Source organism: Callithrix jacchus, chromosome 1 (genome assembly GCF_049354715.1).
Source record: "Callithrix jacchus isolate 240 chromosome 1, calJac240_pri, whole genome shotgun sequence".
Lineage (NCBI taxonomy): Eukaryota > Metazoa > Chordata > Mammalia > Primates > Cebidae > Callithrix > Callithrix jacchus.
This window is the reverse complement of record NC_133502.1, coordinates 72816942-72840138: the sequence shown is the minus strand read 5'-3', so window position 1 is coordinate 72840138 and position 23197 is coordinate 72816942. Positions and strand designations below refer to the sequence as shown.

The following is a 23197-nucleotide window of genomic DNA, read 5'->3' as shown; positions in this document are numbered from 1 at the left end:
CTGAGTGCATTTCTCTGAGATCTGGGAAAAAACAAGATGTCCCCTTTCACTGCTTTATTCAACATAGTACTGGAAGTTCTGGCCAAGGAAATAAAGGAAAATAAAGGCATGTAGATCTAAATGAAAGATATAAAGTTGTCACCTTTGCAGATGACATGATAGTCTGCATGGAAAATCTCAAGGCATTTATAAAAACAAAACAAAATAAAACAAGAGAAGGCAAAACAAGTAAACACCAGAACAAAAACCTCCTAGAACTAATAAGCAAGGTTGCAAGATACAAGGCCAACACCTACCAATAAACAGTATTTTTATGTACTAGCAATGAACATATGGAAACCGAAATTAAAAAGCTAATATCTCATACAATCAGTAAAACAAAATAAAATTCTCACACGTAAATCCAACAAAATACTTATAGGATTTGTATGCTGAAAAAGACAAAGTGCTGAAAAGATAAATCAAAAACAAAAATAAAGACAGACATACCACGTTCATGGATTGGAATGCTCAAAATAAGAAAGGTGCCAATTCTTCCAAACTGGTAAACAGGCTTATCATAATTACTATCACAATTTCATTAAGATTCTTTGTGAATATAGATAAGATTATTCTAAAATCTGTATAGGAAAGTAAAGAAACTAGAATGTCTAAAACAATTCTGAAGATAAAATGAGACCTGTCACTTTATCAGACTCCAATACTTAATATATAGGTACTTTTCTGAAGACTCTGTGATACTAGTAGAGGGAGAGATACATTTATCATTAGAATAGAATAGAGAGCCCAGAAATAGCCCCACACAGGTGTGGTCAACAGATTTTTGACAGAGGTGCAAAAGCAGTCCAGTGAAAAAAATGATAGTCTTGTCAACAAACGGTGCTGGGTCAATTGGCTATCCATAAGCAAAAAAGTATACCTTGACCTAAACCTTAGGCTTAATACAAAAGCTAACTCAAAGTGGATCATACATTTAAATGTAAAGGACTTATACCCTTTATACGTTTAAATGAAGCTTTTATATTTAAACGAAATACCCCTTTACATTTAAATAAAACTTTTTTTTTCTTTTTTTTTATTGCATTTTAGGTTTTGGGGTACATGTGCAGAACATGCAATCATTCTACTATAAGGACACATGCACACGAATGTTCATTGCAGCACTGTTTACAATAGCAAAGACCTGGAACCAACCCAAATGCCCATCGATGATAGACTGGATTGGGAAAATGTGGCACATAAACACCATGGAATATTATGCAACAATCAAAAATGATGAGTTCGTGTCGTTTGTAGGGACATGGATGAATCTGGAGAACATCATTCTCAGCAAACTGACACAAGAATAAAACTTTTACAAGATAACATAGGAGAATATCTTTGGTGTCTAGGGCTTCGTGAAAAGTAATTTAAAATGACAGCAAGGCATGATCTATAAAAGAAAAACATCAATAAACAGGACCTTATTAAAAGGAAACCTAGCTCTGCAAAAGACCTATGAAGAGGGTGAGAAGACAAGCTGTGGGCTGGAAGAAAACAATTGCAAAGTGCACATCTGACAAAAGGGCTCATAACTAGAATTTTTAAAAAATATATTAAAAACTTAACAGTAAGAAAATCAAACAATTCAAATAGAATATGGGCTAAAGATATGAAGAGGACACATGGATAATGGCACATGACCAGCCATTAGGGAAATGCAAAAAAGGTCATCGTGAAATTTCACTACAGATCTGAGAATAGCTAGAACAAAAGCTACTGCCAATGCCAAATGTCTATAAGGATGTGGAGAAACTGGAGTGCTCTATGGGACTGTAAAACCATACAGCCACTCTGGAAAAGAGGTGAGCAGTTAAGTAAAAAAATTAAACATACAATACCAAACAGCCCAGCAATTGCACTCCTGAGCATGCATCCCAGTGGAATTAAAAATAAATTCATCCCTGTGGAATTCCGTGGAATGTCCACAGTAAACCTGCACATGATTGATCACAGCAGCTTCACTTGTAATAGCCGAAAACTAGAAACAGTCAAAACACTCTCACTTGACGAATCATTAAATGAATGGTGGTACATCTACCAAGGAGTTTCACTCAGCAATAAAAAGAATCCACTGTTGATACATGCAACAATTTATTGGATCTCAAGATTATTACTGAGTGACAAAACCCCATCTGTAAGGGTCACATACATACTGTATGAATTTTGTGGCAGGCCAGATCTCACTAACAACTGTTTCAGAACTGACTGAGTGGTTAAGTTAAATATTAAAAGCCAGTGCCCTTATACAAAGGCTGGGATGTAACAAAAGCCCATCAAGACTTTTGCCCAGGCCTTTCCTGGGCCATAAAGCATGACAAAATAATGAAGGAATTCTTAACAGGACCCACTCAGGATTAAACGAGTTTTACTGTGGGTCTGAAGAAACTCTCCAGGCCTCCACAAACAAGTTTACTGGGGGTCTGAAGGAACTCCCCAGACCTTCATGATTAAGCAGGAGACAAGATAAGGGTAATCACCCCAGCACCTGGACCCATTTAGATTAAGTAATTTTACTGAGGCTCCAGAAGAAGGTCTTCAGAACTCAGACCTTAGTTACAGATTAAAAGAAGTTAATCACTCATGTCTTTAGATGACTGCACTTACACATAGACATACAGCTTGGAAGATATATGAGCTCTGAAAAACTTTGTAATTTTGAGTTGGTCTGGTGATAATTTCCGGGCTTTCTCCCTGTAACTGGTTACAGAAATAAAACCTCTCTTCCTCCCCAGTTCATCTGCATCTCGTTATTGGGCCACAAAAAATAGCAGCCCAACCCTCAGCTTGGTCCAGGAACAATTTCACTTATATAATGTACATGGAGATGGGAAATAGATTAGTGTTTGCCAGGGGGAAGGACTGAGGGTCTGGTGGTGAGAGAGAAATGGGTGTAAACACAAAGGGGACTAGGGAGATCTTTGTGAAATCATTCTGTAACTTTATTGCAGTAGTGGTGACCTGAATCTATACATGTGATAAATGGCACAGAACTACACACATCACACACACATACACATGCTGTACAATGTCAATTTCCTGGTATTGATATTACAGTTATGTAACATGTGAAAGGTACATGGAACTCTCTGTACTATCTTTACTTATACTTGCAAATTCCCATGATTCTACAATTCTTTCTAAATAAAAAATTAAAAATTTAAATAATTAAAAATCAGAAAACCCACTTTTGTGTGTATGGGTGTGAAAGATTTAACCAGAGATGTTCCACTAGGAAATTTAAAGGGTGAATGTGTTCTAAAGACCGTACCCAAGAACTGGAGTGCATACCCCTCTGAGAAGGAACCAGGTTATCCTCCCACGAGGCAGGTGGGGTGGCAGAAAACTGCACATAGAAATACCGTGGACTTGGTTTTGAGTCATGCTGCTGTTCTGGAGCTTGCGGTCTCAATGAGGAATGTGTTTTTTGCCAAACTATTCTTTTTCCAGACAATGCAATAGAGCACATGGAACTCAAAACCTTCAGCCACAAATCCCAAGATCCCATGGTGGTGACTGGGGAAGCTGGAGGAAGGCTGGGGGCTGCAGGCTCTCTGTGCCTGGAGAGACGTTCTCGCTTCTGGCCGCTGCCTTGGCCATTTCCTGCTTCATGGAACTGAGCTTGGCACCAGCACTTCTTGCCATTTCTCAAGTGGCTCATCGCCCTTAACTCTGACTTTTAGATGACCGCATGGCTCCCAGCTAGAGTCTTGATTTTTCCTGAATATATCCACTTATCTCCTCTTGGTTAGCCAGAGGATCTAAATGTAAAAGCATAATGCGCCAACAGTTTTTCCTTCCTTTCTTCCCTTTCATTTATCCTTAAATGCCTATGTACCCATTATAGTCAATGAAAACCTAGTACATCCCACAGCCCCCACAACTTTTATTGAGTGAAATTAACTCTATCCTTTACAAATTACAGATGATTCTTTCTAGCACAGTGGCATCTATTTTCAGGTGATGATAGAGGATTCTGAATTGCCTGTGGGGCTTCAGACAACAGGTTAGGTAGGCCCTGCAGGCGGGCGGTTTTTTGGGATTTATGATTGACCTCTGGTTTTGCAAGACCCTAAGGCTACAACTAGGATCTTGCATCTGGGGCCTTCCGAATGAGAGACTGCGGTCCTAAAGCAATGATCAGAAGCTGTCTTAGACTCCTGGAGTCGAAGACTCTGGTCATTGTGTTTCTTCTCTTACTGTTTGGCACAGCAAGAGATAGGAGAGTCAGGGAGGAAGGGAGGCTAGGATGGTGTTGATGGGTTTGTGTGCTTGGTTTATGAAGACGGAGGGCATTTATACACAAGAGATTTAATGTTTCTTAAGTAAAATTCTTATTAGTGTGACTATAAAATTCCATTTTAATGGTTAAAAATCGCGGTGCATGTGGTCATTTCAGATGGTTAAATGTAACACATTCTCCTGGGAAACAGCCTTTCCCTACCGAAAACACACAGACGTCCTTCCACTTTTTGTCCCTCAATGCCCTCTTCCAACAAGCCTCCTCTCATCCCAGTGCTTCCATTCTAACCAACCACAATATTTACCGGTTCCCAGGAGACAGCAGTATTTGATGTGGTTTGCGAACGTCAGTATTGTAGACCAAGTAGGACCGGACTCCACAGGAAGCTGATGGGAGATAAGTCTCCTGTTGTGAACCTTCAGGCTTCCTACTGGCAGTAAAACGAGAAGGAGGAGAAGGGGAGATGACCATTAATGACCCTCCTGCACAGCTTCATCCTGAGATTCCAGCTCAGACACCCAGGGATTTGCTTTCCTGTGCTCCTGAGCCAGGTTTCTTATCCCCAGGGCCCATGCAGTTCTCTGTCTTGGCTCTGGAGGACAATCCAGAAAGCCATTGTCAGCAACCTCCTCCCCAAGTCCAAGTCACAGCCTCTTCCACTTCGCTAAGCCAGGTTCCAGTCCTTCATCCACTTCTCCTCTCCCAAACGTTTGCTGAGCTGTCTTTCTCCCTGATGTCTCTGGTCTAGCTTTCTTCATCCCTTTGGACTTCAAATCTGGTAAATTTATTGCCACTAGAGTGGAGTTTCAGGAGTGCGAGAAGATAAGTCTGGTGGATGCAATATATTCAGGTGGAAAGCCCGTTGGGTTTTAGCACAAGGAAATCATCTGATTCTAAACAATAATAACAATAGCAGAATCCTTCACTAGACAACTTTCTCCTGCCCACAGCTACTATCCTACTATCTTACTATCTTACTATCTTTCCTCTCCTTCCTAGAAAATTACTATGTCCTCTCTTTCTCCTCAGCTCTCTCCCATTTAGCTTGAATCCATTACTGCAAGCACAGCCCCTAGTGCGGACGCCACCTGGTTCCTCCGTGCCTACACCCAGTGCCGCCTTCTCCACTGTAACCGTCCAGCCAACTCTGCTGGCATGGATCCTTCTTTGGGCAGTTGTTCTTCCCTAGATCAGCTCTTGATTATCCTGTCGGCAACTCCTTTGCTTTACTTTGCAGATGCCTCTGGTTTTACTTAGGGCTGCACCGAGGGCCTTCTCATTTTTAATATTCTTTTTAATTTCCATAAGAGTCACGTATCGTTCACGATTTCACTCCTCCCAATTCATGCCTCACACTGTAGCCAAAGGGATCTTTTCAAAATGCCCCTCCATAGCTCCCCAGGTCCTGGGTGAAGTTCACACTCTTGCACAGCCTATGTGCCCTGTGCATCTTGGCTCCAGCCAACTCTCCCTTGTCACACCTGTACTCTCTCGACTGTCTCCTCCCCAACTTCAGAAAGCTAATTCTTGTCATGTTGCCTCCTGCCACAGGGCCTTTGCTATTCCCCTCACCTCAAGTGTTTGCCTCCTTGCTTACCACATTAAATCCCACACATGTTCCAGACAAGTGGCCTTTCCTGCAGGAAGCCTTCCGTGATATGTCTGACTTGCTCCATATTACCTCCAGGCCATTGAAGAGGTAAATGCTTCAACGGCCTGGAGGTAATATGGAGCAATATGAAGTAGGAAAAACATAGTTTGTATTCATTCGGGCTGCTTTGAAATGATGGCAATTTATCTTTTTTCCAGTTACTCACATATACTGATCTTTTTATTTTTAAAATTCAGATAATTAAAATTCACATATAATGCCATGAACATTCAGGATGTGTAGACTATTTTCAGTCTCACCCTGGCATGCCACAGATACCCCCATGCCAGGACCTGGCACTCAAGAGCCCTGGAAGGTCTCCTGGGGAGTCCAAATCCAGGCCTGCCTGCTTATCTGGGGGTATAAGCTTGATGACCCTCCTGTTCGGGGCTGGAGACGCGGAGGTGGCCAGAAGTGTCCAGCAGAGCCACAATGCAGAGAAAGAACAAGGTTTCATCTAACTTACAGTCTTCCAAGATCAAGAGGTTTTTATTCACCAAATTAAAATGTTTGATAGTTGGTTGCTTAATATAAGCAGGCAGGAGGGACCAGGGCCCTGGGAGAATAGACAGCCACTCCAAAATAGACAGCCTGTCTCCAAAACCCAGAGACAGTAGAAATGTAAGCTCAGCAACTCTGTGGTCTTGAAGCTCAGCAGGCCCCTGAGAAAAGGGTGGAGAAAGAGCTTTTGTGTGTGTGTGTGTGTGTGTACACAAGCCGCACAGCAGGGGTCTCAGAGCCTTACAAGGCAGTTTTCTGCAGCCAGGACAGGCTGATTTGAAGTGGTAGCCCTGTTTACCTCCCTCAGGTTCCTTGCTGATCAGCTGTTTCTGATGCTTGTGGGATCTGACAACATATTTAGTATGTTTTACTCCAATTAACCACTTTGGTTACTAATATTTCTTTTCTTTTCTTTTTGAGACAGTCTCACTCTGTTGTCCAGGCTGGAGTGCTCACTACAACCTCCACCTCCTGGGGTCAAGCAATTCTCCCGATTCAGCCCCCTGAGTAGCTGGGAATACAGGTGCCCGCCACCATGCCCAGCTAATTTTTTTATTTTTAGTAGACATGGGTTTTTACCATGTTGGTTAGGATGGTCTCGAACTCCTGACCTCAGGTTATCCACCCACCCACCCACCTCAGCCTCCCAAAGTGCTGGGATTACAGGTGTAAGCCACCACACCTGGCAGTTACTAGTATTTTCAATCCATTTTCTACTATGTTGGAAGAAAATTTAAGATAAAAACACTCTTATTTTCTCCCACTATCAATCTTATTTGATTCAGATGACAAGAAAGCAAAGTGTTTTCCGTGTTAACCAAGGATTTAAAAATATTGCTGCTGGTATTACATTATTCTCACCTAATTTTGCAGGACAGTAGCCATGCTGTGAGCCTCCACAATGTAGAAGATTAGATCCATTCATTATTCAAACAACATATATAATTTATTTATTTATTTATTATCCTAAAGATAGGAAAATATATTAGCAAATCAAAATAGAGAATCCAGAAATGAAATCAAATTTACATTATTCATTAATTTTGTCATTTCCAACGAATTAATCTTCATTTTTTAAATTGTACTTTAGGTTCTGGGGTACATGTGCAGGTCATGCAGGATTGTTGTATAGGTACATACATGGCAAGGTGGTTTGCTGCCTTCATCCCCCCGTCACCTATATCTGGTATTTCTCCCCTCGTTATCCCTCCCCACCCTCCCCACCCCCTGCTGTCCCTCCCCGAGCCCCCTTCACTGACTGCAGTGTGTGATGCTCCGCCCCCCGTGCCCATGTGTTCTCACTGTTCAACACCGGCCTATGAGTGATAACATGTGGTGTTTGGTTTTCTGTTCTTGTGTCAGTTTACTGAGAATGATGGTTTCCAGATTCATCCATGTCCTTATGAAGAACAGAAACTCATCGTTTTTTATGGCTGTGTAGTATTCTATGGTGTGTATGTGCCACATTTTCTTTATCCAGTCTATCGTTGATGGACATTTGGGTTGGTTCCAGGTCTTCGCTGTTGTAAACAGTGCTGCAGCGAACATACATGTGCATGTGTCTTTATAATAGAACAATTTTAATTATTTGGGTATATATCCAGTAATGGGGATTGCTGGGTCAAATGGTATTTCTATTTTTAGGTTCCTGATAGTCTTGTCACTTTAAATAAAATTTTCAACATCAACTTGCTACATTTATCAGTTTTTCTGCCACGCACTCTGTCATATAGAGAATAAATTCTAGGGCCCTTTAAAAAGAAACTAGAATGCAGGGTTTGGGCAACTAAGTACTTTCTGCTCTTCCTCCCTGTCTCTGTCCCTCCTATCTATCATTCATTGCTTTTTTATTTTTTATTTTTTTGAGACGGAGTTTTGCTCTTGTTACCCAGGCTGGAGTACAATGGTGTGATCTCAGCTCACCGCAACCTCCGCCTCCTGGGTTCAAGCAAGTCCTAGTCTCCCGAGTAGCTGGGACTACAGGTGTGCGCCACCATGCCCAGCTAATTTTTGTATTTTTAGTAGAGACGGGGTTTCACCATGTTGACCAGGATGGTCTCGATCTCTTGACCTTGTGATCCACCTGCCTTGGCCTCCCAAAATGCTGGGATTACAGGCGTGAGCCACCGTGCCAGGCCCATTGCTTTCTTTACTTATTCCATTAACTAATGTTGCCATGCCAGGCCTAGAGCTGCCACTGGGAGCACAGTGATGAATGGGACCAAATGTCTGTCCTCAGAAAGCTGATAATCTAGGAGAGAGGGAAGAGCAGAAGATAGAAGTGGTGGCAAGTATGACAGCTGCTGTCACAGAGGGGCAGCAAGACTGCAAGCATGCAGGGTGGGGCAAAGGCCTCTGGACAGAGGAGGGGCTCACCCTCCAGCTTGCAGGACACACACACACACACACACACACACGTGTGCCCGCACAGATCCCAGCCCCTGGCTTGGGGGAGCTGGGAAATGGAGCCAGCCTGGAGAGCTCCAGCTCTCTGAGCATTGCCATCTGTGTGTGTGTGAGAGTGCGTATGCTTGTGTGTCTCTCTCTGTATTTACACGTGTGTGCATGTTTGTGCATATGTGAGTATGTGTGGGCATAGTAAGAATGTGTATAAAATGTGTGTACTTTTTGTGTGGTGTGTAGTGTGTGTGTCGTATGTGTACAGTGTGTGTAATGTGTGTGCCTGTGTGTGTGGTGCATGTAAGTGTTGTGTAGTGTGTGTATTTTGTGTGTGTTTCTATGGTGTGTGTGTGATTTTTGTTGTGTAGTGTCTGTGTGGTGTATGTATGTGGTATGTGTGTTGTATGTAGTGTGTGTGGTATGTATAGTGTAGTGTTGTCTGGTGCCTGTGTGTGGTTTTGTTTTGAAGTGTGTGTTGTGTGTCATGTAGTATGCATGTGCTTGTGGGGTGTACGGTGTGTGTGTGTGTATGTGATATGTAGTGTATGTGGTGTGTGTATTGTGTAGTCTGCATGTGTTTGTGTGGTGTGTGTGTTTATTGTGTGTGTGCATGTGTTTGTGTGTGGTGTGTGTGTGTTGTATAGTCTGCATGTGTTTGTGTTTTGTGTGTTGTGTGTATTGTGTAGTGTGTTATGTAGTCTGCATGTGCTTGTGTGGTGTGTGTATTGTGTAGTGTGTGTTGTATAGTCTGCATGTGTTTGTGTGGTGTGTGTGTTCTGTATTGTGTAATCTGTATGTGTTTGTGTGCTGTGTATGATGCGTTGTGTGCATGTGTTTGTGTGTGGTGTATGTGAATATGTTGTGTTGTCTACATTTGTTTGTGTGGTGTGTGTGACTGTGTGGCATGTGAGAGCATGAGTGTGTGTCTGTGTTGCAGGGGTGAGCAGTGGGAAGGTAGAGATTCTGAGGATCTCCGCCTGGCTCCTGGAGGTATCCCAGCCTTTGTAGGCTCCGCAGCTGGTGGATGTCTGGCTGGGGGCATCAGACAGGCAAGGCTGCCATGATGAGGCTGGAGCGTCAGACCAGGTGGAATCAGGGAAGCTGTGGACCTTAGCTTCCTGAGGTGGCTCGATGAGACTTAGCTCACCCTGAGCAGTGGCACCTAGAAGGAGCAGGCGGGAGGATCCCAAGTGGACATTTTCTTTAAGGCAGGTGGTTAAGGTTCCTAGACAGCCACAGGGAGCTTGTTGGATAAGGCCTGATCACCTCCACTTCTGCATTTATTGGATAGTGTCCCTGCGTTGATGCTGTTGCAGCCTCCTCATTTTCCAAGCGCCCATGGCCTAAGAAAAGGCCAAACAGGACCTAATAGGTATCTGAGGAGGCTGAGAAGAGAGGCTGGAGGCTGACTGCCGATCTTGGAGGCTCCCCTGGGCAGGGGGCTGAGGAGGGGCTGCGGGGAGCAGTGCGACCTCTGGAAGCCAAGCATGGCTGCACATTGAAATCCAGAGGAACTTAAAGCAGCACTTTCACCACACTCAGCCCAAATGAACTTGAATTTCAGGCTTTGTGGTTTCGATCCCCAGGTAATTAGGTTTGTGATCGAGGTTGAAGACCTGGATCTGCCTGGTTCCTAGTGTGGTCCTGGGATCACCCGTGTCTAGACTGTCCAAGTTACAGATCTAGATTCTCAGACCTAACACAGACTTGGGGTCTAGGCTGCGGGATGGGCCTCGGAACCTGTATGACCATGCAGTTAACAGGAGATTCCTGGTTACATCCCAGTCAAACCAGACTGGGAAGGGAAATGTAAAGCAAGGAGGCCTGGCTGGCAAAAAGGACAGGCGGCCCCAATAGGCGTCAATCACGTGGCAGGCATAAGCCTGGGCCCTGTGGGGTACAGCATGAAAAGAGCAGGCTCTACTGTCAAACACATGTGGGAGGCAGACAGCCTAATGAACACGTACAAGAAAGTGTGCAAATGCTGTTGTGCAGTGCAGGGGAAAAACGGTACATGTATGCTGCCGGGTGTAGCACTCTGGTGTGAGTGATGCAGGTAAAATGCAGTGTGTATCTGCTGCATGTATGATGCAAGGTGTAAATGTTGCATGTGTATGCCGGGTGCAATACTTCATGGCATTGAGCCCTGGCACTGATATATGTGCTGGCATCTCCTAAGTGTAGTGATGTCTCAGAACCTGAAGGATGAAACATGGGTCAGAGTTCTTGGTTGCTGACAACATAATCCACTTAAAAGAAAAAGAAAAAAGCTGGATGGGTCTCAGTAACTTATATCACTAAATTAGATTAGTAAATTAAATTGTATTAGGTGGCTTCCACAAGTTCCAAAACGGAGACCCAGCTTGGACACTACCCAGCCAGGAATCAAGCAGCCCTGAAACCACCAGCGCCATCCAGAGAGATGATCTGGGGAAAAGCTGTTGCTGCTACCTCTGGCCCTTAGCACCCTCCATGCAGAAGCCTGGTCCCCATCACAGCTTCCCGCAAAGCAAACTAATGTCCCGAAAGCTGACCTCAGGGGTTCAGAGGCAAAGGAGCTGTGTGAGAGCCGTGGGGAGTCAGGAATGGCAGGCACAGTTTAGTTCTGGGCTTCCTGTTGCCTCTCTCTGCTGAGTTCGGTCAGTTATTTCACTCTGGTGTGACCAGGCAGCCTCTCCCTGGGACCTCAGCATGCCCGCAGTGAGGAGGTGCTTCTTCCACAGCCTCCAAAGGGAAGGAAGGCAGAGGTCTGGGGAGGCCTGGCCTGGGCTGATAACTGAGGCTGCAAGAAATGCCACCGTCTGGGTTGCTGGACCCTGAGCCAGGAAGGGAGGCAGACCATGGCAGGTGGACAACACCGCGCCTACTCATGGGTAACATGTTAGAAATCGTAGTTCTCTATAAACATGTATGTTGTCCATCAATGGCAAGCATACTTGGAGGCCTATTTGTGGGGGCTGGCATAGGCAGGCAGAAATAAGCTTTGTCAAGAACACAGAAGGGGGGGCCACAGTGGGGAAATGGCGTAAGGGAGGGCAAGAGAGAAGCCTGAAAAGTCACAGCAAGCTGGAGCTGCCAGAGCACCTGAAGAAGCAGCAGAAAAACTGTGAAAACGAAGACCATTTCTTCTAGTGATGGAGGGGAAGGTTGCAGTCGCAGCACTGAGAAGGGTCAGCTGAAGAAGCTGCAGACCTAACGAAGCCTGCGAAGATCTCCACACTGGATTCACCACAGGTGTTCAGAAGACAAAGCAGCATCAGCCATGGTTATCACACCTGGGTCAGGGAATGGACCAGAGGAAATGCCTCCAAAAGCAAAAATTAGGGTGAAGAATTTTGGAGGGGATACACCAACATCAGTCGGACCAAACTTCTTCAGTAAAGGAAAGCACGGGTTTTCTGATAACCAGAAGTCATGGGAGCAAAATATAAAATCTCATCATGAAAATGTCTGTGAACGAGACAATTAAATGATGCATTTTGAAATTGGGATGGGGGTGGGTGTAAAGTTAAAATAAACAGTTTCCTTTTTTAAAGAATAGTATAAAGCCAGGCATGGTGGCTCACACCTGCAATCCCAGCACTGTGGGAGGCCAAGGTGGGCAAATCGCTTGAGGCCAGGCATTCGAGACCAGCCTGCCCAATATGGTAAAATCCCATCTCTACGAAAAAATACAAAAATTAGCCAGAAGTGGTGGCAGGTGCCTGTAATCCCAACTACTAGGGAGGCTGAGACAGGAGAATCACTTGAACCCAGGAGGTAGAGGTTGCAGAGAGCTGAGATCACACCATTGCATTCCAGCCTGGGTGACAGAGAGACACTCTATAGACAGTAGATGCTGTAGACAGTAGATGCTGCCAAAACTCTATGTCAAAACAAATGAACAACAAAAAGAATGGTCTAAGATATTTTGGAAGCGGCTTTATTTATTTATTTTTCTATTTTTTTTTTAAATGATTGAGAGGTACACTAATACATGAGAGTTCAAAATTAAAAAAAAAAAAGAACACTTTCTCTAAGGCCTTGCTCCTCAAAGTACTCAGCAGACAGCACCTGGGAGCTCCTTAGAAAGGCAGAGTCCCTAAACACACGCACCTGGACTTCCTGCACCAGAATCGGCATTTCAAAGAGACCCACAGGAGTGTCCCAGGAACGTTGAGGTAAGAACCTCTGAGCTGGAGCTGTTCTCAGCCTGTGTGCAGAAACAGCTCGGGAGCTTTTCACACCCCCAGGTCCAGGGCACAGCCTAGACCAAGGGAACCAGTGTGCCTGGGGGTGTTGGGGCAGGTGGGTTGCATGGGCATCTGTTAATTTTTTCCTAGGCAGCCAGGGCTGAGCATCTGCTCCAGGCCTACCCCCAGCTTTAGCTCACCTGAGCCTGCCTCTCCATCTACCCGCATAGCTGCTAATCATGGTCCTTGCCTGACCTTTATCTCTGGACCCTTTGGATCCAGAACCTTCCACTCTGCCCTCATTCTCCTGCATGGCCTCTACAACTCTCAACAGGGCTACATCTTGAGACTGTCCTGCATATACCACACTCAGGCCACTCCACAAGCACTAGCCTGTGCCTCTGGGTGCAGGCCCAGATGGTGTGGTCTTTCAATTCATTCCTCTCACCCACTTGATGCCATCCATCTCCCAGCACATCCTCACCTGCCTTCTCCCCAGGGAAGAGTGCATTGTGCATTATTATAAACCCTTGTTGCCTGTCCCTGTGACAACTTTCACCCTCCTTCTTGTGTCACCTGTGGGGTACTTTTCAAATATTTGAGCTTGGTTTAATCAAACTCTTTGCTTACTTCACTCCTGCCTCCAGGCAGCCCAGTGCAGTGGAGGAAATTCCAGAATTCTTGCTAACTAGTCTCGTGTTATGCTCCCAAGTCAGTATAGCCCTGAGAGGTGGAGACTTTCCCTGGTCCCTTTGTTCATCCCACCCAGACACAATCACTTGGCATATCTTTCATACTCGAATGCCCTATGTCCTCACCCTTCTCATCATTTGCAGCTCAGAGCCTGACTCCTTTTTCACTAGGAAATAGAAGATACCAAGAGGGACCAGGCTCCCACATCTTGTCCACCAGCCACTGGCTCTGTCCCAGACATTGCCTTCCTCCCTACTGAAGTGGAGAAACTCTCCCAAAGCTTCTTTGGCCAGGCTCACCATGGGCTCCTGAGCCATCCATCACTTCTGGTCAATAGCCTGGCTGCTGCACATCCCCTCCCCCGAGGCAAGGTCACCGGCTCCCTTTCTCCTGGCTGGAATCCCGTCAGTGCTCAGCATGCGGGGGGTTGTCCCTCCGACTGTCTGTAGACAGTAGATAATGCCGAAACTCCGCTGCTTCTCCTCCATTCTCCCTGGGACCCGCTGGGGTCAGGCTTTGGCTCCCACCCTCCTACTAGGCTATTTGACCTGTCAGAGGATTTAACACGGGCGGCCACGTCCTGCTTCTGGAAAAACTCTTCATGGATGGAGGGGCCCTACCTTGCCTGCTTTGCCTCACTGCAGCTTCTTCCGGACTCCGTGGTGGGATCCATCCCTCATCTGGCTACTCCACCCTGTAGCCCCCAGGGCTCAGCCTCCACATTTCTCTCCTCCACTTTCATCCTCGGGCCTTAAAGCCCACCTGTGTCCTGCCAAATGCTGCCTGGAGACCCCCAGTCTCAGCCCTCCCTGAACTCCAGACTCTACATGTCCAATGGACATCCCAAACTGAACAGACCACAGCATATACATATGCATTCGGCACACCCATATGACACAGGTATGCATGAGTACATACTTGTAAATTCAACATAGTCCTCTCAAACCAAATATATATCGATTTACTTAGGTACACAATCTTCATACATAGGTACATACATCTGTCTATTTCAGTCCTAAAAATTCTGCTTACTGAGTGAAGATCGTAGGAATTCTTTTGCTTATTTTATTAAAACCCAGCTGCATTTATAACTATTTTTTTCCTGCCCATGATTCTTTGCAGGCATGTGAACTGATGATTATCATTTTCAAAGCAAATAAACAGAGCCTTCACCATGGGCTCTAATGACTTTTGAAAGTCAAAACAGTTGGAATATATTTCGATGTTCACTTCCCATGTTTAGTTTCTGGCTTCTCCATGCCAGAGACATGGTGAGAGAATACAGGGGTAGCTGATGGCAAACAACAAAAACTTACATTTGACACCTTTTACTCTATGAAATGAAATTAGTGTAAATAGCAAATGGAACAACAAACTTTCAGAGTCACTGCAGGGCAAGAGCTGGAGAGGAAAGAGCAGGCTGGTCGGGGAAGATCCACTGCCTCCAGGCAGCCCAGTACAGTGGAGGAAATTCCAGAATTCTTGCTAACTAGTCTCGTGTTATGCTCCCAAGTCGGTATAGCCCTTGAGAAAAACTGTCATTCAGTTGGCCAGGACATTCCAGGACACACAATAGCCCACTGTGCCCTGGGGTCCTGCTTCTTACCTGAAAGTGGCAGCAACAATGGTCCCTCGGTGCTCCTGTGACTGCAGAGGACAATTTGCTTTTTTTTTTTTTTTGAGACAGAATCTCACTCTGTCGCCCAGGCTGGAGTACAGTGGTGCAATCTTGGCTCACTATAACCTCCACTTCCCAGGTTCAGGTGGTCCTTCTGCCTCAGCCTCCCTGATAGCTGGGACTACAGGCACCCATCATTGTGCCCAGCTAGTTTTTGTATTTTCAGTAGAGATGGGGTTTCACCATGTTGGCCAGGCTGGTCTCAAACTCCTGACATTAGGTGATCCACCCACCTTGGCCTCCCTAAGTGCTGGGATTACAGGCATGAGCCACTGGGCCCAGCCTGACAATTTGCTTTAATATCTACATCTTTAACACAAACATCCAAGGAAGATTTCACTGAGCAGGGTCCTGGGGATAATTGGTAATGACAACTGGTGTCCAGAAGCCCCAGAGGAAGCCCCCTAGTGCAGGACTCTGAGGAGCTTTGAGGGCATGTGACCCAGGAAGAACAAAGAAACACAGCCAGCCCATGCAGAAGCAGTGGAGGATGATGGGATGGGCAGAGGTCCGCTTGCCGCATGATTTGGGGCCGAGTGCCCAGAGCAGGGGCTGGCCCCAGAGAAACCACATGCATTGGCAGAAAGGTGATGCACCAGGACTCAGCTGTCCTAATCAGGGTGAAACATTGACTCTGAGATGGGTCACAGGAAGGACATAACCATGAACCATGAGGTCCAAAATGATGGTGAAGCATTTTGGCCAGCTGATGGGTGGGGAATCTGTCATGGGGTAGCCTGGCTGTGTGGGATCTGATAACAGCATTGTAGGTGGCTCCCAGGAAGGTACAGGTAGAATCCTGGCCCCAACCAAAACTCACCTTGGGGCAAAGGGAAGGCAGCACACCTCCCACGCTCCCAGGACCTGATGGCAAAGGTTTCCCAGAATGGCCTCTATCAGGGCAGGATGTGGCCAGCTGTAGTGACTAGGCCAGTCGGTCATACTTCCAGGAGGGTTTTTTTTCTCTGCAAAGATGGCTGGACATGAAAGCGTGGGACAGTGGGCAAGGTCAGTGTCCTGCCCCAGGGTCACACCCAGAGCTGGGGCCCATAGAGAGGACAGGTCTCTGTCTGCACAGCTGGCTGGTACGATGCCATATTAACATTAAAAATTATAACAAAGGAATGCCCAGACTGTCCTCTGACACTATGAATATACCTCCTTTTTAAAAAAAAATTAAATTTGAAGGTACTTATGATAGATGAGGAGAATGCAGTCAGAAGAAACAAATTGCATGGGAATAAATTCCATCAGGAAACCAGGATGAGCCCCATTTTAGACATTTTTCAAAGATTACTCTTGAAGCAGCGATGTTTGGCTTTGGCATAGGGTTAAATGAAAGGTGGACAGTCACCTTAATCCATGGATTTCTTTATGGGTTCTCTCTTCACACTTTAGTGCGTGCTCTTTCTAGAATGTATTCTGCACTGGAATGATTTCTGATTAGCATTCTCTCCTAAAGCCTTTCATAGAATGTAGACTGTGAAGAGTGTTCATCAAGGTAAAAATACTGAAAAATTAAGAAATCTTCCTAGGAGGGTGTGGTGATGTGTGCCTGTAATCCCAGCTACTTGGGAGACTAAGGCAGGAGGGTCCCTTGATCTCAGGAATTCAAGATGAGCCTGAGCTATATAGTGAGATCTTATCTTGAAAGAAGGAAGGAAGGAAGGAAAGAAAGAAAGAAAGAAAGAAAGAGAGAGAGAGAAAGAAAGAAAGAGAGGAAGGAAGGAAGGAAGAAAGAGAGAAAAAAGGAAAAGAAAGAAAAGAACAAAAGAGAAAGAGAGAGAATGAAAAGAAAAGAAAAGAGGCTGGGTTCAGTGGCTCATGTCTGTAATCCCAGCACTTTGGGAGGCTGAGGTGGGCGGATCACCTGAGGTCAGGAGTTTGAGACCAGCCTGGCCAATATGGGGAAACCCTGTCTCTAGGGAAAAAAAAACAAAAACCAAAAATTAGCTGGGTGTGGTGGCACGTGCCTGTAATCCCAGCACTCAGGAGGCTGAGGCAGGAGAATCACTTGAACCCGGGAGGCAGAGGTTGTAGTAAGTCAAGATTGCACCCCACTGTACTCCAGTCCTCCAGCCTGGGTGACAGAGTGAGACTCCATCTCAAAAAAAAAATAGGAAAAAAAGAAAAAGAGAAGAAAGGAGCGGGGGAGGGGAATACAAAAGGAAAGAAACCTTCCTGAAGTCACCCAACACTCCACAGTCATTGGCAATATAGGTCCTGTAAGAACACAGAGGCTGCGTGGCACAGAACAACCTGCTCCTGCCAGCACTGTAAGCTGAAAGCTGGGACAGGATAATAGGGAAGGGTTGAAAGTCTGCCCTTGCAGGTGGCCCACCTGACAGAATTCAGACAGGAGAGAGTGCTGGCACAAGTCACCTTGCAAAGTTTGTGTGTATTACCCAAGAGAGACACAGAGTCAGCTGGGCTGAGATGGGAGGCCCACTACAAGTAGTACGGAGAGACTGCATGCTGATATGGGAGGGGCACATCCCAAGATGTCCTGAGACTTTCTGCTTCCTACCCGCCGCTGCTGAAGGGGAACACGTTCTGGTCTAATTTGATCTTGCAAGCTGAAAGACCTCTGCTAGGCTACAGTTTATCACTCATTATTCATGAAAGTCCTTTCCATTTCCCCATTGTATTACAGAGACTCATATTTATAATCCAACTTGATTTGTAAAACATTTCTCATTGTTACTACAGGGCCTTGGGCTTCTTTCCTTGGGCTTTTGTTTTAAATTTTAGGTTGATTCTGCTTTTGACTAAAGACATCAGTGGGGCCGGGCCACGGTGGCTAACACCTATAATTCTAGCACTTCAGGAGGCTGAGGCAAGTGGATCACCTGAGGTCAAGAGTTTGAGACCAGCCTGGCCAACATGGTGAAACCTCATCTCTACTAAAAATACAGAAATTAGCCAGGCATGGGGGTGGGCACCTATAATCCCAGCTACTCAGGAGGCTGAGTCAGGAGAATCATTTGAACCCAGGAGGCGGAGTTTGCAGTGGGCTGAGATCATGCCATTGCACTCCAGCCTGGGCAACAGAGCAAAAACTCTGTCTCAAAAAAAAAAAGACATTAGTGCCAAATGCTTTGGAGGGTCTGGTGGGGAAGCTTGACCTGTCACTTGCCTGGGTTCAAGCTAGGGCCTCCCCCTCTCTGGGACTGAAGGGGACAGTATTCACCAGCCAGGTGTGACTGAGCCCAACAGAGAAGCTCTAACATCCAGGATTGGTGGTAATTTCAAAACATATTTTGCTCCCAGCTTTATTAAGAAATAACAGTCAAATAAAAACTATATCTATTTATGGTGTACAACATGATGTTTTGGTATATTTATACATTGTGAAATGATCAAATCAAGCTAATGACTATATCTATCGCCTCACCTACTTATCACATTTTTGTGGTGAGAACACTTAAGATCTAATGTTTTAGAAATTTTCAAGTATATGTTACATTAATATAAACTATAGCCACCATGCTATATGATAAATCCTCACAACTTCTTCAGTCTAGCTGAAACTCTGTACGCTTTGACCAACATCTCCCCATTTTCCTCACTCCCCAGACCCTGGTATCGCCACTTTACTCTCTACCTCTATGAGCTTAACTTTTTCAGATTCCACATATCAGTGAGATCACGTAGTATTTGTCTTTCTGTGACTGACTTATTTCACTTAACATGATGTCCTCCAGGTTCATTCATGTTGTCTTTTTTCAGGTGAAATAATATTTCATTGTATGTAGGTGCCACATTTCTTCATCTGGTAGTGGACAATTAAGTTGATTCCTTATCTTGGCTGTTGTGAATGAAGGTGCAATGAAGATGGAAGTGCAGATATGTCTTTGAGGTGCTGATTTCACTTCCTTTCAATATGCACTCAGAATTAGAATTGCTGAATTGTATGGCAGTTCTAGCTTTCATTTTTTGAGGAACTTCCAGACTGTTTTCCACACTGGTCATACTAATTTACATTCCCATCTAGAGTGGTCAAGGGCTCCCTATTCTCCACATCCCAACAAACATTTGTTATCTTTTGTCTGTTTGATTGTGGCCTTTCTAATAGGTGTGAGGTGATACTTCTTTGTGCTTTTGGAATCATCCAAACGCTCATTGCCACCCAATGTAAAGAAACTTTTTCCCTGTATTTTCTTTTTTCAGAGTCTCACTCCGTCGCCAGGTGCCAGGCTGCAGTGCAGTGGCACAATCTTGGCTCACTGCAACCTCTGCCTCCTGGGTTCAAGCAATTCTCCTGCCTCAGCCTCCCGAGTAGCTGGGACTACAGGTGCGCACCACCACATCCAGCTAATTTTTGTATTTTTAGTAGAGACGGTATTCCACCATGTTGGCTAGGATGGTCTCGATCTCTTGACCTGTTGATTCACCTGCCTCAGCCGTCCAAAGTGCTGAGATTACAGGCATGAACCACCAGGCCCAGCCTATTTACCTGTATTTTCTTCTAGTAATTTCATGGTTTCAGGTCTGGTGTTTCAGGTCTTGTCTCTGTATTAGTCTGTTCTTAAGTTGCTATAAAGATACTATCGGAGACTGAAAAATTTATGAAGAAGTTTAATTGACTCACAGTTTCATATGGCTGAGGAGGCCTCAGGAAACTTACAATCATGGCAAAAGGCAAAGGGGAAGCAAGGCATGTTTACATGATGGCAGGAGAGAGAGACAGCAAGGAAGAGCCTCACTGTAAAGCCATCAGTTCTCATGAGAACTTCCTCAGTATCACGAGAATAGCATGGGGGAAACTGCCCCCACAATCTTATCACCTCCCACAGGGTCCCTTTCCCAATACATGGGGATTACAATTTGAGATGAGATTTGGGTGGGGAAACACAGAGCCAAACCATATCAGTCTTTAATCCATTTTCAGTTGATTTTGCACATGTTGTGAGATAAGGGTCCAATTTCATCTCTCTGCATGTGGATATCCAGTTGTCCCAACACCATATATAAAAGAGACTATTCCTTCCCATTGTGTGTTCTTGGCACTTCTGTTGAAGAGAATCTACTATTAATGTGTGGATTCATGTCTGGGCTCTCTATTCTGCTTCATTGGTCTACGTGTCTGTCTTTAGGTCGACACCATGCTGCTTTGATTATGAGAGGTTAGGGGAGACAAAACTTTACCTTTTCCCATTTAGGATTTTATTTTTTGCTAAGTCTTAGAATTAAATTGACACACACAAGACAGATTAACAGGAGAAAATCATACAAGCATATGAGAAAACTTCATAAAGAAATGAAGACTGAAAGAACCAGTTAGAGTCAAACACTTATATACTGAATTGGATGAAGTATGGTTAATTGAGTCAATCGGGTAGATAACTGACTAGGAAGATAAGGGTTCGTTTAAAAAGATTTGTTTGTACAGAATTCCTTGGCTTCAACTTCCTGTCCTAGATGAGAAGAATTTTATTTTCCTTTTGGTATAGGGAGGACATTTTTACATAGAAATTCTATCTCCTGCTTTTCAGAAACAGAATGGAGGTCAGAATGGTCTCCTAGCACCTGCTGTTTTAAAAAGTGCCTTTGCTTCTACATAGTCGACAGGCCAGAGCAGCATATTTTGGGGCAGCACATTCTTTATTCCTCAACAGCTTTGCAGTGTATTTTAAAACCAGGTAGTATGATGCCTACAGCTTCATTCTTTTTGCTCAAGATTGCTTTGGCTGTTTGTATTGTTTTATAGTTCCATACATGTTTTAGGATTTTTTTTATTTCTGTGAAAGAATTTTATTAGAATTTTGATAAGGTTGTGTTGAATCTCTTATAAGATCAGAAATAAGACAAGGATGCTCATTCTCACCACTTCTATTCAATATAGTACTGGAAGTCCTAGCCAGACCAATTAGGTAAGGAAAAAGGCATCCAAATTAGAAATATAAAGAAATAAAATTGTTTTTGTTTGCATATGACATGATATTACATATAGAAAACCATAAAGATGCCACCCAAAAGCTTAGAATTAAAAAAATCAGCATACAAAAATCGGTAGCATTTCTTATACACTAAGAAAAAATCATTCAAAAAAAAAATCAAGAAAACAATCGCATTTACAATAGCAACAACAAAAAAATACTTTGGAATGAATTTAACCAAGGAAGTGAAAGATCTATAACTAAAAACTATAAAACATTGACTAAAGAAATTGAAGGAGACACACATAAATGGGAAGATATCCTTTCTTAATGAATTGGAAGAATTAATGTGGTTAAATGCATTTTTAAAGCATTAATTGCAAGAGAGCAATCTCAAATATGATTGTTACAAGAGTAACCATCTCTGGGCGGTGAAATGATTGTGTTTCTAAAACTGTACCCTTGAGATTTTTACTGCCCTTCTTCTGCTTCTGGGAAAGTGAGGTCTGTGGGGACCACCGGGGACCTCCAGGGGTCTATTGTTTTGGACGTTGTCCTGGAGGTTCTCTCTCAGCCCATTTTGCAGCCATGCTGAATACTTGGCATGTTACAATGTACCTGAGAGCTGAGGGGCTCCTGTCTTTACCAGCCTCAGGTGTGAGGGAGCTGATGAAACTATGCTTAGGCTCGAGTTTCAAACCATCAGAGTAAAAAGGAAAAATAAAAGAAGAAAACAGTGACTATGGCAACAAGGATGGCAGACAGAAATAAAAATGACCAGGAGTGACAGTGTTTATATCTGTGCATGCTCATGTCTGTGTGACATGTGGGATGGGTGTGCCTGGGCAGTGCCTTTTCCCAAAGTCATATCAAGTCAGAACTGGAGCTCTGAGACCAGCAGTCCTCCCCTCCCCACCTTCTTCTTCCACACCTTACCTCACTCATGCAGGACAAAACCCTGCCTCAACAGAGACATTATTTTAAGCCACTGCTTCCCAAGGGAGGTAGATATTTTTTTTCACAAGCAACGGGAGATTAAAGTATATTACTGCTCATGACATGAATTACTGCTCATGACCTGTAGAGCTAGAAGTCACCCTGACTATATTCTGCCTTTTCTCTTAATTCTGGCAGGATAATCCATTTATTCCGTAACCATGTATTAAGTGCCTCTCCACCAGTCTGTACATAAGGTTGGTGAGGTTGTGTACAGACTATCAAGGAAGAACAAACAAAATAGAAACCAAATAAAAGATGGAATCAACAAGAGCACATCCGGGTGAGGGAGATGGATAAAAGCACTTGAAATGTACTGATGCCAGTCTTCTTTTCTTTTTTTTTTTTAAAGAAAGAAAGAGAAAGAGAAAAGGGGGAGAGAGAACAGGAGTCTTGTTCTATTGCCCAGGCTGGAATGCAATCTAAAAATAGGTATTAAAAACCTCTTTTTTTGCCAATAATTGCGCTTAATAGCAGAGACAGAAAGGAATAGGTAAAGAAAATAACAAACAAACAGCCAACCATTATTTCATTTAAATCTGTGAAGTGCTATGCAAATGCTAAAGAGTGATTTGCTTCCATTTATGTGGTCACTTTCAAAATAGGTGTAATGTGATACTAAAAAAAATGTATGTTCTGTTGACCTGGGGTGAAGAATTCTATAAATATTCATTGAGTTTACTTGTTCCAGATCTGAGTTCAAATCATAGATGTCCCTGTTAATTTTCTATCTCGTTGATCCGTCGAATATTAACAATGCGGTGTCAAAGTCTCCCGCTATTATTGTGTGGGAGTCCAAGTCTCTTTATAAGTCATTGAAAACTTGTCTTATGTATCTGGGTGCCCCTATATTGGGTGCATATATATTTAGGATCATTGACTCCTGTTGTTGCATTGATCCTTTTACCATTATGTAATGTCCTTCTTTGTTTCTTTTAGTCTTTG

General features: G+C 44.1%; 1 pseudogene; it reads left to right on the top strand.

Annotated features, from left to right (window-relative positions):
• Positions 1-11854: 11854 nt before the first annotated feature.
• Positions 11855-12303, top strand: LOC108589673 (PEST proteolytic signal-containing nuclear protein pseudogene; annotated as a pseudogene).
• The last annotated feature ends 10894 nt before the right edge of the window (positions 12304-23197 follow it).